Consider the following 17,770-nt stretch of genomic DNA (forward strand, 5'->3'; position numbering starts at 1 on the left):
AGGGGTGCTGATGCCCTGTGCAGTCAAAAACCCATGTGTAACTTCTGATTCCCTCAAAACGTAACTACTAATAGCCTATTGTTGACTGGATTTCATACCAGTAGCGTAAAGCATTGATTGACACACATTTTGTGTGTTATGTGTATCATATACTGTATTTTTATGACAAAGTAAGCTAGAGAAAAGAAAATAGTATTAAGAAAATCATAGAAAAGAGAAAATGTACATACTATCCATTAAGTGAAAGTGAATCATGATAAAAGTCTTCATCCTCATTATCTTCACATTGATTAGGCTGAGAAGGAAAAGGAAAAGAAGGGGCTGGTCTTGCTGTCTCCATGACGGAGGCAGAAGAGATGAGGGAGATGGAAGGAGAGAAGGGAGAGGCAGGCACTCTCCATGTCACTTTATGGAAATACATCGTAACTTCTTTCTGACTTTTGCTTTTTCATTTATCTAAAAATGTTTCCACATTTTTCTTTTTTCCATTATTTACTTTACTTCAGTGCTTGTATCATGGAAGGGCCCATGTCATAAAAAGCAAAGGAAGTCTTGAATAATCATAAACTTTCTGTCTGTTACCTGGCTCTGGTTCTGAAGCTCCTATCTCCATAAAGTGGTCTTCTGTTAATTCCTGTGGTGTGGAGTCTACTAGATCTTGAACGTCTACAAAATCTATAGCTGGAAACCCTGTATCCATCACCTTTTTTTTCATATCCACAGTCTCTTTCATAGTTTTCCTGACTGGCTCTGTTGTAAATCCTGTGTAGACACGCACAACATATGGACAATTTCTCCAGCAGAAATCTGATGGCTTTCATCGATTTCATGGATTTTTCTATAAGAACAGTGACATCTTCAATGGAATTTCATGGTGTTCTGTCTTTTGGGGTTCACTTTCATAGCACTGAAAATACTTCCCATAAAGTAACATGTGTAATGAGCCTTGAAGGTTCTTATGACCTTCTGATCTACAGGCTGAATTAGAAACATTGTGTTTCAGGGCAAGTAGAACACTTAGAGGTCTTTGATATTGAACTCATGGGATTCTGGGTGGCCACGAGCATTGTGCAGTATCAAAAGAACTTTAAAAGTCAATCCCTTACTAACAAGGTACTTCCTGACTTCAGGGTCAAAGCATCAATGGAACCATTCCAGAGAAAGGATTTTCATTGTCCAGGCCTCCTTATTGTACAACCAAAAGACTGGCAGCTGGTACTTATCTTTTGCTTTGAAGGCTTCAGGATTAACAGCCTTATAGATAAAGGCAGTCCTGATTATAAACTGGCTGCATTTGCACAAAACATTACAGTTAACCTATTACTTTCTGTCTTAAATCCTGGTGCTCGCTTCTCTTCCTTACTCATATATGTCCCTTGTGGCATTTTTTGTCTGTTTTGGTTTTTGTTTTGTTTTCAGAATAGGACACTTATCTCTGCATTAAAAAACTGGTTCAGAAAGGTGTCCTTTCTTCTCAACAATATTCTTAAGGGTGTCTGGGAACTTATCTGCTGCCTCTTGGTTAACAGAGGCTATTTCTCCTGTTATCTTGACATTTTTAGTCAATCTCTTTCAGAAAACATTAAACCATCCTTTGCTGGCACTAAATTCTCCAGCTTTAGATTCCTCACCTTCCTTTTACTTTAAATTCTCATAAAATGACTTTTCTTAGTAAAGAGGGAAATCCCAAGGGGACCAGGAAAATGGAGAGGATGTTGGGAGAGGTCTGGGGCTCCAGAAAGTCCATAGATGGGGATAGAAAACAGAAGATCTAAGAAGTCAAAGAAAGTGCAGATTCTTCTAGATCATTGATGGTGTTGTGACTTAATGTTGATGAATAAGCCCAAACTTTCTCCGTATTTTCAAGACTCCTGGTGGTAGTGTCTTAAAAGATGGTGAGAATCAATACAGATCAGGATTTAAAAAAAAAAAAAACAAAAAAAACAAAGGTAGCAAGTTTTTATTTCCCTTTGGAAGGCCAGATGGAACCTGCTCTCTTGTCCTTTACTCTTAATGTTTATTATTCTAAATATTATGAATGTCATGGATGTATTTAACTCTGAAGATGTTTGTCTTTTACACATGTAAACAGTAACTCTAAAAGTATACATTCTTAAGAATGCAAAAATGCAATATATGTATGTAAATAGATATAATAATTATTAATTGCACATCAGTTCTTTTTCATACTATTCTGGCAAGAAAAAGAGAGGCAGGTAATTATACTAAAATTGATATTGTACCCAGGTGGAAAAGCCAAGTAACTAGAACATGCCTTAGAAAAGTGGTGCAGTGAAACACATAATTGGACATTATCAACGACATTAAGGATATGTCACAGACACACATTGGTAAGGAAGGAAGGGATTCTGAAATATACAGTAGGAGGTACTCCTCCTACCATTTAGGGAGCTTATACCACAGTGGAATAAGAAATGGCTTGAAATATTTTATGACTATATTATTTTAATTGGAAGTAGAAATCTGAATTTCCCTATTTTTGAATATGTGTGTGTATATATATGTGTGTGTATATATAGTATAGAAATTGTATATATGTATATATATTATATATAGTATATATATAACAGTAAATATAAGCAGGCAAATATTCAGGTTTGATATTAACCAGGCTCCTCCAGGAGTCAAGCTAAAACCATTGATTTTTTTTAAAACTGTAATACCTGTTACCTTCATCTTCTATTCCACTGGAAAAATGACAGCCACCTGGGACAGTTTTGCAGAGTAAGATTGGCTGATAGAAGTAACCCTTAGGCTCACTTGATCTTCGTTGGTCATGTCTTAGTTCCTTCCTATTTTCACTCAAGAAGGTCTTTGGTAAACAAACTACTACGCAAAGCCTTGAACTAAGGAACTATGCCCAGAGCCATTCTGACTAGATTATTTGGGGTAAGTAGATATGAAAGATAAAACTGTCAAAATGGGAGACAATTTTGTTTTTCATGTCTACTTTAACCTTACTGTTGTTACTGTAAAACAGGTGATCAGTCTCCTTCTCAGGAGACCGGATTTCATAAAACACCAGATGATTTCCTGGTCTTCAACATCCTTGGCAGCTGTTCCTGCCTTGTTGAGGTTGGTCAAACCTTCATAGGTTTACTCACTACTGGCAATTACATCTGGGGCAGTGTCACTTGGTACTACCCAAGAGTCTATCTAGATTATGGTCTTCTGCACCAAAATGAAGCAGATGTAAAACTCACAGCAACCATCTCTCACTTTAACTTATCATGCCCTGTCAGGCTGACATCAGTGTTGTCCTGGCAGAAAAAGCAGTTCTCCAGATTCCAGGAGTTCTCAAGGATCCGGATCAATACTATCTTATAGGCAGCCCTGGCAGCAGGATTGGCAAGCTATACTGACTTGGGTTTGCATAGACATGAAAGGTGGCTTAGTTAAAGATTTGTTTGGCAAATTTTAGTTGCCCTAATCTAATATATGTGGATATTCTATATATGACTATATAACAATAGCAGAACTAGAAAACTTCTTTTAATCTTTATATATATATATATATATATATATGCACTTATATTAAGGGTAGAAGTAATATAGTGTTGTTTTGTTGTTTTTTTGATTTTGACATACATAAATTTTTGGATATAATATTTTTGAAAATTTGATTGTTATATAATCAATACTCATGTAGTTTTCCAAAACACCATTAATCTTCATTTTAATGTTGCATGTTATACTCAATGGTATCTTAAAATCAAATGAATGTCATATGTATGTGTGTGTGTGTGTGTGTGTATTTCATGACTAAATTTTCATTATCTGTATTTAAAATAAAACTAATTAAATTATGTGGTGTGAATTTTCATGAGGTTAATTTCTAAAGTTGTAATCAGTGAAGAAATGGTTAATCTCTATATGTTTTTATCAGATGTCTAGACACAATTATTAAATATTTAGGCAAAAGTACAGAAAAGCAGATGGCATTTCTGACAGTAAAAGGTCTGAATGCTTGTTGTACAGCTGCTCTTTTTATAATCCCAGATTTTAGGAGATGGAAGAAAGAATGTTTTGTGAGATTTTTCATCAATTACATGCTATTTTCCTTTACAATAAGAAAGTAATTTAAGAGAAACTTTATTTTGGGGTGTTATTTGGCCTCTTACAAATTCATAAAGGAGTGACTACTGACTCAGAATATTTATGAAATTCAGAAAATGCATTTACCAAGTAAACCTTGCATCACTTTTCCTTAAATTAAAATTTCCTGAATACAGAATAAAAGACATTTGGCTATTTGCTATTCAGAATTACAATTACCAAAAGGGCATACAATCAATCCACAGCTAAATCTAGGCTTCTATCTAAATCCACTTATATTAAGCGAATTAGTAATATTCCAGCCATTATGAAAGATAGGAATACATCATTTTTGACCCAGACCCAATGTATGGCATCAAAAAGCAAAATAGCTCATTAAATAAGACATAAAAAATACCAAACAAATATCAAGCAAAATCTTTTATAAACAGAAGAAGAAATGATATAGAGCCCCGCATCAAATAATTTAAGATACAGCAAAACAGCTGAAATATTGAATTGAGAGAAAATTATTATTGTAAGGAATAATTTCTCATTTATATAAGATAGAGGTATGATCAAGAATAAGAAGGACTATAAATACATTTGGAAGTTCAGATTCAAACTATGCTATATAATCAGTAGCATGTATAAATAATGTCATAAAAACTGACATTGAAAGAAAAAAAAGTAGTGTTTAATAAAATCAATCCATGTTTCCTGTGCTTTAAGCAAAAAATTGATTCTCATTAGTCCTTGACAAAAGGGTAATACAACAATCCACTGAGATTCTGTGGCATCCTCTGAATAAGGTTCATAGTTTTTCTTTAACTTTAGTACAATCTCAAAGCTGAGGTGATAATTCAGCTCATTCCAAATTATCCCTTCTCTGCTTCCCTCCCTTGGTGATATTCCTCAGAACTTTCACAAGCATTGGTGGTCAATATGTTACCAAATGTGGTTCAGTTACAAATATTTTGCAGCTCATATGATTTCTCTAAGGGGCAATGATTACTGGTTGAAGTCCATGATGAGGTACACACCTAAAAGCTATTTCTACAACTGCTCTCTGCCAACTGAACTATAGCTGATCTGAACTGCACACATTTGTACCAAGGCTAATTCTTCATTAGTTTTTGAGGACTGTGGTTGCTTCTGTCTTCTAGAGCTGTCTAGTAAGATTTTCTGCCACCATCATGAGTTGTTTCCTAGAACTCTGTTGCCATTGCTCAAAAGATGGACCCAGAAGATGCATGGCAACTAAGGCTGCTACTAGCTCACAGGTAATGGCTTCCGGCATGAGCCCAGGTCAATACTGGAATCTTGTCTCCATTATTTCTACCCCTACTGCTTCCTATAACCACTAATCTCAAGCCAGTGTTAGAGCCTCAGTGCTAGACATGCCATCAGTATTCATCACTGTAGCTGATGTAGAATACAAATTTATCAGCTTATGAAAGTTACCTTCCCTCTGATGTGACCAGTTTAATGGGTGACCCAACATACATGAGTGCCTGTGTGTTTTGTGGACTCTACATAGTAAGTTTACATCTGCTTCCTCTGGCACTGATGGGGTCCACACAGAGCAGTTCAGAGAAGCTAGTTCAGGTGTGCTGCGCCATCACTGCCTACCACCCAATATCCAAAAATGAAGCCTATGACCATTAACACAACAATGGAGATAAAACAATCTAACCACCATCACATTAATTAAAAAATAGTACCCACACTTCTCTGATAAATGTCTCTAAGACGTAAATCCAGCTTTGGGTCTTTCCAAAGATTTTTCAATTTTCAGAGTCTCAAGGTCTTGCATTGAAAGGAAAGTCTTAGTGCCTAGTTGTAGCTTCTCTAGGACATGTGGTTGAGAAGGCACTTAGATTCCCGTTGTGTCTCAAGAGTATGCTCCTGAAGTCCTTTCACTTTGTGAGCTGTATCTAAGGTGATGCCATCAGGCATACATATCCTAAGCCAGTTTTATAAGTATTAAATAGAAAAAAAAATCTTATCTAGCAAACTCTAAAACTCTAAGGGAATCTGAATAATACTAAGACTTTATCATAATGATATTAAAGTTACAACTAAGCTTTAATAAAAGATGTGCTGTACAAATAAAATTTGAAAAAAGATGCTTCATTAAAGACTAAATATTTAAACACAATGTTAACAACTAAGTGACTTTAAATACTTAGACTAAGATCATTTTTAGTAAGATTGTACATATTAAACTTACTTACATTTAATTAAAAAAAAGGTTGATAATGAAAGTAACACTAAAAGTCCAGAGTAAGTTTTACCTATTTATCATTCCCTCTTTCTTCTCCTATTCCAAAATTCTTATGCAACATTGTCTCACAAAAATTAAAATACACAAAAGTAGCTTCTGATGATGCTATTTATTTTATGTAATAGTGTTGTTTTGGAAATATAGCTCATTGAAAAACTGCTTTCTAATATGTAATATCAGTTTCAACAAAATTGGAACATGTTTAATCAAACAAAATACATGTTCTGTATTTTGATCTCCTGATCTCGTTACTATTATAAAATAGTAGTCAAGGGATAAAACTTGTTGGTATCAAGAAGTCCTTCAGGATTGAGGAAGAAGTAATGGAAAGAGAGGAATCTAGGTATCCTAATAGATACTGATGGTGTCACTCTTAAAGCTTTATCTTAAATGAACAGCTGGGCTAAAAGTTTCAAATTTCGAATCCAAACTTCTTCAAATGATCAGCAAATTAGAAATAACCATGGTTTGTATATTTACTATTAGTCAAATATTACAACTATCTGAATATTTTACAACATATTTGCATACTAGTTTACTGTTTACAAAGAAACTTTCATATGTAAGCTCATTTGTTCTTCAAAATGGCTCAGTGAAGGATCCGTTCACCAACAAGTATGTTTCAGATATTGTGTGAATAGGTTGGACTCTCTTTTTCTAGACTAACTGAAATTATAACCCAAGTGATACACCTAAGAGGATGACAGAGCTAGATAAGGAATTGAGATATGATGATGGCAAACCTTGTGTCCATCCCACTTTAGGATACTGACATTTACAAGATAATATGAACACAATTATATGGCACAGTGATTTGTTACAACCTATACTAAAACCCTGGAAAAACCACCATGCAGTCTTCTAAATGATTTTAACATATAGAATTCAGGTAGGATGATTATTAAAAAATAAAAAAGAAAATAAAGAAAAGCTTAATAAGCTAGATAAATGACAATATTTAATTTGGAATTTTAATGGTAAAGTCATCTCTTATTTTGGCCAGGCTTAAACATGTTTTTATTCTAAAGCAAACAAATACAAACCAAGTAACAGAGCTAGAGCTATAAAACTGACTGCCCTAAATTTCTGAATGTAGGAGTAATTTTTATAGACACTTTTCGTCCCAGAGATATAGAAGTACGTTAGAAACAATAATTTTGTAAAAGCATTTTACAGAATATAGGTATGTAGTGGCCCAGTAGCCACCATTTCTCTGAGTGCTCATCGCCTAGGCACTTGGACTTGCTGTGTGGAGGAGGGAGCTTAAGAAGCCAGCCAACACTTAACACCACTGTCTTCTGGCATTCGCCAATTCCTTTTAGTATGGTTTGCACTTTAAGGCTGTTCAAAGCAGGTGGCTCCTGCTGTAAGAAGAGAGTTGTGGGAAGATAGCCATGAAATGAATATTTATAAACAATCCCAATCTTCATTTTAAGTATAAGAGAAAAATAAATTTTAAACAGAGAGGTCCTTAGGAATTGCTGATCTAAGGCATCATCTCTTAAATATTTACAACATTCTTATGTTGTGAAATTCTTTAATCTGAAGTACTGTAAATAAATTAAGAGTGCAAAACTGAATCTGCCAGATAATTCTGATAAATTCTCTTTTAGCATGAGCAAGCCAGTCATTTATGTAAATAGTTTCCTCATTTTTTTGTGCAAATTGTTTTTCAAGGAAAGTTAAATCATTTTGTTATTTAACTGAAATCTACTTTGTGACATTCACTTAAATGATAGTGTTGAAGTATTTTCTTGTAGTTGTTTTAAAACTGTCAGGGCAATTCCAGCAAGATTACTGGAAGTTAGGTATAAGACTTGATGACATTCTCCAACTCAATTCCATGCATACATGTTTTGAGCTCTTGATATGGCTTTGAAATGGAGACAAGTGGTCTGATGACAGACAAAATAGAATATTTGAAATGATACTCTTAAGCTCAGCATAGAGACTGTAGATAACCACTTCTTGTATGCACATTTTATTTTCTATTTAACTCATCCTATGTCCTAGAATATACATTTTATTTTTTTAATTAACAGACTTTATTTTTTAAAGAAGTTTTAGACTTACAAAAAAAAGAGCAGAAATTAGTGTTCCTATATCTTCCTTCTATTCCACACACATGCACATAGTTTCTCCTATTATTTACATCTTGCATTAAGATGTTACATTTATTATAATTGATTAGTCAATACTAATGCATTAACATTAAACTCCACAATTTAGAGTAGAATTTGTGTTGTACATTCTATGGATTTTGGCAAATATATAATGACATGTATCCACCATCACAGAATCATATAAAATAGTTTCACTCCTCTAATGTATTTTAATTGCTTTTTCAGATTGCTCACTGCCATCTCAGTATTTTTCCTCCCAATCTAGGGGATATTATCTATTTTAAAATTCTGTTTATACAGAATCATTTAATTTTTCTTCATTAACAGTGAATTTAATTACTTTTTCATAAACTAATATCTTTAAATGGATTTTACCCAGGACTATGAGATCAGAAATAATTCTACTTAATGAAATTGTTAGTCATGAGGGGATTCATAGTCATTGTGACTCAGAAAGTCTAATCCACAAATAAGAGAAGCTGGGATTTAGAATTCTGCAATGACTTTCAGTGTAATGTCTGCTCATTACTTAAATCAGGATGGGAAAATTCCAGCTGGCCAGTTGGAAACTACTTAGCCAGTTGGGGAAGATGAGCCTAGATCCCAGCTCCTATTTCTTAAAGTTAGATTTGCAGATAATCTGCCTTCTCCTTCCATTCAATACCTCAAACAGTATCACAACACAGCAACAGATCTAACACTTGAGATAAAATAATACCAGTTACACTGTGTGACCCTGGGCAAGATATTTAATGTTGTTGAGCCTCAAACCCCTTACTTAAAAATACTGAATGTGGGTAACAGGTTGCCTCAATATCTGTAATGATCACATTATTTAGTATATATCAAAATTATATACATAGTACCAGACATTTGACAGATGCTCAATAAATATTTGTCACTGTTGTTACTATTACTATTATTATTATATTATTAGAATTCTTGCTATATTGTGAAGACACGGAGTAGAAATTGACCATAGCAACAGCCGACTGCGGTTCAGGCAAAAATGATCAAAGTACTTATTAGATCTTCCATTCCAGACATGGATAGCTTTAGCTGTACAGCCAAAGTAAATTAGCATTTTAGTGGTGGGTACAATGTTCAATTCAAGTAATATTCATTGGAATTTCTCCCAGCTTCCCTCTGGGTTAGCTTGACACGTGTCTATTTACTTTCTAATGTGAAATCATCCAAAATATAATTAATCTTTGAAAACCATATGGTCAAGAGGCCGAAAAGGTTTTTTCAAAAACCGCTATTAATTGTAAAAGTATTACATATTTTAAAAAGTTCCCTATGTATTTTTTCAACTTACAGAATTAGAGGACTACAAAGCTATGATGATTATTCCTGCTCTCAGGCCAGTCTGCTCATAATAAGCAATGTAGGCAAGAGGAAGAAATGAATAACTAAATGTTGAAGTCATATTACATTTTAATAGTCAAAATATTTTCTCTGCTAGATCCTGAAGTTGGAGATTACTTATTTTAATAAATAAAATGTAAATTTTGGGAGAATAACAATAAAAGTCAATATTTATTAGTGTTTAATTGGTCTGGCAAAATTTAAATGATGAGCAAGTATTGCATCATTTAAAGCAAACAGTAGCTCTCAGAGTACCACTATTTTCTTCATTCTACACTAGAGAAAACTGAAAAAAAGATCTACTAATAACTTGACTAAGCTAGAAAATGGTGTGAATAGAATTTGAACACAGGCCATGTGGTTAACACAGACTCTGTACTCAACTATTCTGTTATACTAAGGAAGAACAAATACATTATAAATAAAAAAAAAAATTAAAACCCAGATCTACCACATAGTACTCATAACCATGAAAAAGTTGCAATACTTGCACCCCCCTCCTGGGCCAGTTACATTTTCCTTAAATTAAGGTTCTATAGGCCTTACAGGGTTGCTGTATTTTGTACAACTTCTACAAATCACTAACATGATAGTATTATATTGTGCATACTTTTCTATTTTTAATATAAAAGCTTGCATTTTATTAGCCTATCATTTTATGAGCCTGAATTTCATATATTGAAGACAATTTCCCCCATACAAAATAAATTGTGATATATAAAACAGCAAGAACACAATGTTAAATCACTTTTGGGATTTTCTTGAGGCTCTTCTTTCCTGCTTATGTTCTTATAAATGAATATACATATGCAGAAGGAAGAACAACAAAAGGGTAGCTTGGAGGCAATGTAAAGGGACGCAGAACTCTTCTCATGCTCATATGTTTATTTTATTCTATGAAACCATTCAGATCTTCTTCGTGTTTATTCATATTAAGGTAGCTATGCTTTATGGTGACATTTTGATACTCTTCATTTTATCTTAGCAATTCACTTAATTTGTGAAAATGTAAGTTGTATTTTCTAAAATTTTTAAGTATTCACTGAAATATAAATTTTCAGCTGATATCAGCTTTTAAATGTTCTACAATCATGTAATTAAAATTAGGTTGATTTGTTTTTAAAGATTTTAAAATTTAATTCTTTTTTTGTGTAAAACTAACTTATTTTTTGCATTGTACCCATTAAGATGTAAAGTGGTAGACAATCTTCAGTAGCGTTTCTACAGAAGCCAAAATGATAGAACAAGCCTTTTGAATTCTAAAAAGTACCAAAATGTTCATCTTCATTACTAAAATACAGTAATTAGAGGCAAACTTTTAATCCCCATTTCATGTTGTCTTGTTTGTTGATGCCAAGTTGAGGTTTCATTACAGAATAATTATCATTCATCATCATTTAGCTTGGAAAGTCTAACTTCTGAGGAAATGAAATTGAACCAGAACAATTGAGATCTTTCCAGGGAACCTACATAAATAGTTTTTACGGACACTATTTTTTAAAGTTGAGAAGTAAGCTATAATTTTAGTTTTAAAAACCAATCCCCTCTAAGGAAAAGTATAGCACTTACTTCAATCAGACATATATGTATTAAAGCTTCCACTCATCTCTTTATTTTCTCCTATTCAATCAATCCTAAATAGCTTTTAATATATCATCAGTCATTAGCCTTTTTCAGACCTCTAAAAATAAATTTTCTGAACTCTTGCCATAGCCACCTAACTTTACCAGATCTATTCTCCACTCAACCACTTGGGTTTTCTGACTAAATCAAAGAAACAAATACATTTGTGCATGCCACTGCATTTGATAAACACCTTTGCTAACTTCCTGCTGCCAATATGTTGATGCACCTATAGCCTATGAGGCTTTCCATCTCTTTTCTTTCTTTTTATTTTTTTTTTAATTATACTTTAAGTTCTAGGGTACATGTGCACAATGTGCAGGTTTGTTACATATGTGTACATGTGCCATGTTGGTGTGCTGCACCCATTAACTCATCATTTACATTAGGTATTTCTCCTAATGCTATCACTCCCCTCTCTCCCCTCCCCATGATAGGCCCCAATGTGTGATGTTCCCCTTCCTGAGTTCAAATGATCTCATTGTTCAATTCCCACCTATGAGTGAGAACATGCTGTATTTGGTTTTCTGTTCTTGCGATAGTTTCCTGAGAATGATGGGCTCCAACTGCATCCATGTTCCTACAAAGGACACGAACTCATCCTTTTTTATGGCTGCATAGTATTTCATGGTGTATATGTGCCACATTTTCTTAATCCAGTCTGTCACTGATGGACATTTGGGTTGATTCCAAGTCTTTGCTATTGTGAATAGTGCCACAATAAACATACGTGTGCATGTGTCTTTATAGCAGCATGATTTATAATCCTTTGGGTATATACCCAGTAATGGGATGGCTGGGTCAAATGGTATTTCTAGTTCTAGATCCTTGAGGAATCGCCACGCTGTTTTCCACAATGGTTGAACTAGTTTACAGTCCCACCAACAGTGTAAAAGTGTTCCTATTTGTCCATATCTTCTCCAGCACCTGTTGTTTCCTGACTTTTAATGATTGCCATTCTAACTGGTGTGAGATGGTATCTCATTGTGGTTTTGATTTGCATTTCTTGATGGCAAGTTCCATCTCTTTTCAACATCTCTGAACTTATCTATTATCTTCACCTTCCTATGCTCAAGGACATGAACATTCTTACCTTCCTCCCAAACACACCAGGTTCTCTGAGCTTCTGCTTTCACTCCTGCAAAACTGCCACCCATTCTTTAATTCTCAACTCAATCATCATCTAACATATTTCATAAATCTTTAACTCAAAATGAGTAGCTGACTTTGTGATCACACAGTTATAATTCATATTTATATGACAACATTCATCATATTATGTACTCATGATGTGACTACTTCACTTCTCTCTGTGCTACTTAAGTTCTAGCACATAAGTAGCTAAAATACATATGTTTTAAATAATTTTAATGTAAATTCTAGTTTCACTGTATAGTCAAAGTATATCAATGCATATTTGTGTGCATTCTATTTTGAAAGTATTTAATAGTATTATAAATCATATTTATATTACTTGCATCAAATGTAAAAGAAATTTAACTTTTCTGATACAACCTAGATTATAGATATGATTTGTTTTGTTTGGCTTTGGTTTTGTTGTGCCTGAGTGACATATCTATGGAGATGTTTATTGTCAAATTAAAACACATGAAAGTTCTCAACTGTTTTAGGATTTGTTCTATTTTAGAGTTTGTGTCTACTGGTAGCCTGTCAAGCTATCAATTCTTACTGCTGATGATGCATCTTTCTGCAGAAGATGTCAGACAAACCACTCAATATTTTTACACAATTTACTATGAGTAAATTAACTAGTAAAGTAAAACTAACCTTATTTATTTTGTGTACAGTAAAAGTGAATGATGACCTGGGGGCTTTCTTATAAAACAAAATATTTGAACTTCAATGTTTAGACTGTTTTTTCTCTGTTGGGATCTAAAAAAACTTTTTTTAACACATGTATTGTTATTCTACTTGAGATTTATAGTTAAGTGACAATAAAATAAGTAAAATGGTCTTAAAATATATTGATCATGTGTCAGCATAAAAAGACACTTACTGATTTTTACCAAGTATTTAGCATTATACTTTCATGGTATTAAAAAGATAAAACTCTTGCTTTCAAGGATTTTGGTAAGGGTGATAAATATAAAACTAAACTGTTATAAAATAAGGTGACTGCATGGTGATTGGGTATGGATAAGAGTTATAAAGTCAAGAATCAATGTTTCTGTCATAGGAAAAGGAAATAGTGGATGCTTTATTAAAGTTACCTTGGACAATTTTTATATTATACATTCTTGCACTCATTCCCACAGCATTTAGGGAAGAAAAGCCCTCAGCATATGGATATTTAAAAAAAAAAGTTCTCTAGGTATTATAAATCTGACCTTTCTGCTTATACCCCCACAAGAAGCCACTGTGAGAAAAAAAGACCCACATTATCTCCTAAGTTTGCTTGAGGCCAGGAGTTGGAGAAACCTTCTGAGAGGAAATGAACTTTGAGTTTAATTTTGATGTGTTAGTAGGCCATTAACAGTCTGTAATATCTAAGGGGACAGAGGCATTAGAAACGTAGCAATTGGAATGTGTGAGGAAGAAGTAGGAGAAGTGGTTGGAAAGCTAGACAAAGATTACATAAGCTTTATGAAAAGTTAGGAATCCCAAATACTTGTACTGCAAGGCAACTGTGTTGTCTTTAGCTAATTCAGGGTGGATACCTTTATGTCCAATAGTCCCAGTGATAGCAGTGGGGAAAAATATGACCCCAGAAGTCATTGCCATGCACTGTAGCTGAAACTGTGTCTGGGAACATTGTGAGGGAGAAAGGTGAGAGCATGATGTTGTTGATGAATTATGGAAAATTTTTAAGGTAATGAACAACATCCCTTGAGCTACTGATGTCTCAGAGATTTTTTTTTTCAGCTACAAAGAGATATATCCACATTATGGGGGAAGACGAAGCACTTATTTTGTAATTACCAAGTAAAATTTCACAATTTTCTATCAACTACATGCTATCTATTGGGACTATTTAACAAATAAATATGATGGGGATGTTAATATTGTTAACAGCTAATATTTTTGAAGTGTATTAATATATTTCTGGCATTACACTAAGCATTTTAGCTGGTCAATTATTCCATAATTACCTGTAGTAGTCCACTCTTATGCTGCCATAAAGAATTCGAGACTGGGTTATTTAGAAAGAAAAGAAGTTTGACTCACACTTCTGCAAGGCTGGAGAGGCCTCAGGAAACTTACACTTCTGCAAGGCTGGAGAGGTCTCAGAAAACTTACAGTCATGGCACAATGGGAAGCAAACATGTCCTTCTTCACATGGCAGCAAGAAAGAGAAAATGCCAGATGGTTACAAAGCCATCAGATCTCGTGACAACTCACTCCCTATCACGAGAATAGCATGGGGAAAACTGCCCCCATGATTCAATTACCTCCCACTGGGTCCCTCCCATGACATGTGGGGATTATGAAAGTTACAATTGAAGATGAGATTTGGGTGGTGACACAGCCAAAACATATCATTCTACTCCTGGTCCCTCTGAAATCTCATGTGCTCACATTTCATAACACAATCATGCCTTCCCAACAGTTCCCCAAAATCTTAACTCTTTCCAACATTAACCCAAAAGTCCAAGTCCAACGTCTCATTTGAGACAAGGCAAGTCTCTTCCATCTATGAGCATGTAAAATCAAAAGCATATTAGTTACCTCATAGATTAAATGGAGGTACAGGCATTGAGAAAATACTCCCATTCCAAAAGGGAGAAATTGGCCAAAAAGGCAGTCATTAAACCTTAAAGTTCCAAAATGATATCCTTTGACTGTATGTTTCATATCCAGGGGGACTCTAATGTAAGAGGTGGGCTCCCAGAGCCTTTGGTAGCTGTGCTTTTGTGGCTTTGCAGGGTACATCCCCACTTTAGACTGTTTTCATGGGTTGACATTGAGTGTCTGCAGTTTTTCCAGGTGCACGGTAAAAGCTGTTGGTGGATCTACCATTCTGGGATCTGGAGGATGGTGGCCATCTTCTTACATCTCCAACAGGTAGTGCTCCAGTGGGAACTCTGTGTGGGGCTCTGACCCCACATTTTCCTTCCACATTGTCCTAGCAGTGTTTCCCCATGAAGGCCCTGCCTTTGCAGCAAAATTCTGCCTGGACATTCAGGTGTTTCCATACATCCTCTGAATTCCAGGTAGAGATTCCCAAACCTTGGTTCTTGACTTCTGTGCACACACAGGCCCAGTAGCACAGGTAAGCCACCAAGGCTTGAGGCTTGCACCCTCTGAAGCAACAGCCTGAGCTGTACATTGGCCCCTTTCATCCACAGCTGGAGCTGAAGCAGCTGGGATAGAGGGCACCATGTCCTGAGGCTGCAACAGAAGCGGGAACCTGGGCCCAGCCCATGAAACCATTCCCTCTTAGGCCTCCAGTCTTGTGATGGGAAGGGTCACCATAACATGCCTTGGAGGCATTTTCCCCATTGTCTTGGTGCTTAACATCTGGCTCCTCATTACTTATGCAAATTTCTGCAGCTGGCTTGAATATCTCTCCAGAAAATGGGGTTTTCTTTTTTACCACATTGATACTCTGCAAATTTTCCAAATTTGTATGCTTTGCTTCCTCTTCAATGCTTTTCTGCTTAGAAATTTTTTCCTCCAGGTACCATAAATTATCTTTCTCAAGTTCAAAATTCCACAGATCTCTAGGGCAGAGGCAAAATGCCACCAGTCTCTTTGCACAGCAAGAGTGACTTTTACTCCAGTATCTAACAAGTTCCTTATTTCCATCCGAGAGCACCTCAGCTTGGACTTCATTGTTCATATCACTATTTGCATTTTGGTCAAGGCCATTCAACAAGTCTCTAGAAAGTTCCAAACTTCTCCACGTGTTCATATCTTCTTATGAGCCCTCCAAACTGTTCCCATCTCTGGCTGTTACCCAGTTCCAAAGTTGCTTCCACATTTTCAGTATCTTTACAGCAACACCCCACTCTCGGTGGTACCAATTTACTGTATTAGTCCATTTTCACACTGCTATAAGACATACCTGAGACTGGGTTATTTATTAAGGAAAGAGATTTAATTGACTTACAGCTCTGCAGGCTGGGGAGGCCTCAGGAAACTTAAAATCCTGGTGAACGGGAAGCAAACACATCTTTCTTCATAAGGTGGCAGGAGAGAGAAGAACGAGAGCTGAGCAGAGTGGGAGCCCCTTATAAAATCATCAGATCTTGTGAGAACTTACTATCACGAGAATAGCATAGAGGAACTGCCCCATGATTCAATTTCCTCACACCAGGTCCCTCCCATGGTACATAGGGATTATGGGAATTACAATTCAAGATGGGATTTGGATGGGGACACAGCCAAACCATAGCATAACCCTCATGCTGACTTTATGAAGCAAAAGCTATTATTTGTTCCTGTTATAGACATAGGTAAAAGAAATAGTTATAAATTAAATAACTTTCTGAGTCAAACAGTTGTTAGGTAGTAGAGGCAGAATTCACATCTAGGTCTGGCTAATCATGGAGTACAAGGTCTTCATCACTGAGTTATTCTGATCTAATGGGACAAATAACTGTGAAATTCACCCTGCCTCGGAAAACAGAAAACTGTCTAATATGGAAACAACTGGGTTGGGGAATAGTATTCTAATCCCCATTGACTTTATAAACATTATGTGGCTGACAAGGAAGGTAACAATCCTTCAGGAGTTCTCCATATTAAGAACATTAAGAACAATTAAGATACTAAGAACATGACACCACTGTAATATTGAAAAGGCAGTCTATCATTTTTACGTTAGTGATGAGGTTCTTATAGCAAATGCTTTTGTCTTAGAAGATCAAAAAGGATAGAATTAGTAGTAATGACTATCTCCAGATTTGATAAATAAATCAGAGGTTCAAGTTTTCCTGTTACATTGCTGTGCAACAATGGTCATGTTTTTAGCCTTTCTTGGCCTCCAATTACTCATCATTAAAATAAGTATAGCAATACAAATTGACCACCAAATCCTGTTTAATGTATAGGCAATATAACTGCTCATAAGAGGTTGTAAAGTAATGTGTTGTTTAAATATAGTGTCATAATGCTCTCCCCATTGACTGCATGAAGGTGCAGACCAGTAAGTCACTATTGTCCATGTCAGCAATGAGCCAAGTGTTTGGGGTTTAAATAATGGCCTTATCCTCTGACTCCATTAAAATGTAATATTTCTGCTCTTCTCTCAGGCACAACATGTGGTAAAACCAATAAATATTTTAAATCACACACACATAAAACTTGAAATTAGAGAGGTTACATTCCATTACCAAGTCATACTTACTAT

The 17,770-nt window shown here is 35.1% G+C and overlaps 1 protein-coding gene across 2 annotated transcripts in view; it reads left to right on the forward strand.

The window, feature by feature from the left end:
- Window positions 1-17,770, forward strand: part of OLFM3 (olfactomedin 3) — a 199,845-nt gene that overhangs the window by 118,673 nt on the left and 63,402 nt on the right. The gene's annotated exons all lie outside the window — the stretch shown is intronic.

The sequence above is a fragment of the Piliocolobus tephrosceles genome, chromosome 1 (assembly GCF_002776525.5).
Source record: "Piliocolobus tephrosceles isolate RC106 chromosome 1, ASM277652v3, whole genome shotgun sequence".
Classification (NCBI taxonomy): domain Eukaryota; kingdom Metazoa; phylum Chordata; class Mammalia; order Primates; family Cercopithecidae; genus Piliocolobus; species Piliocolobus tephrosceles.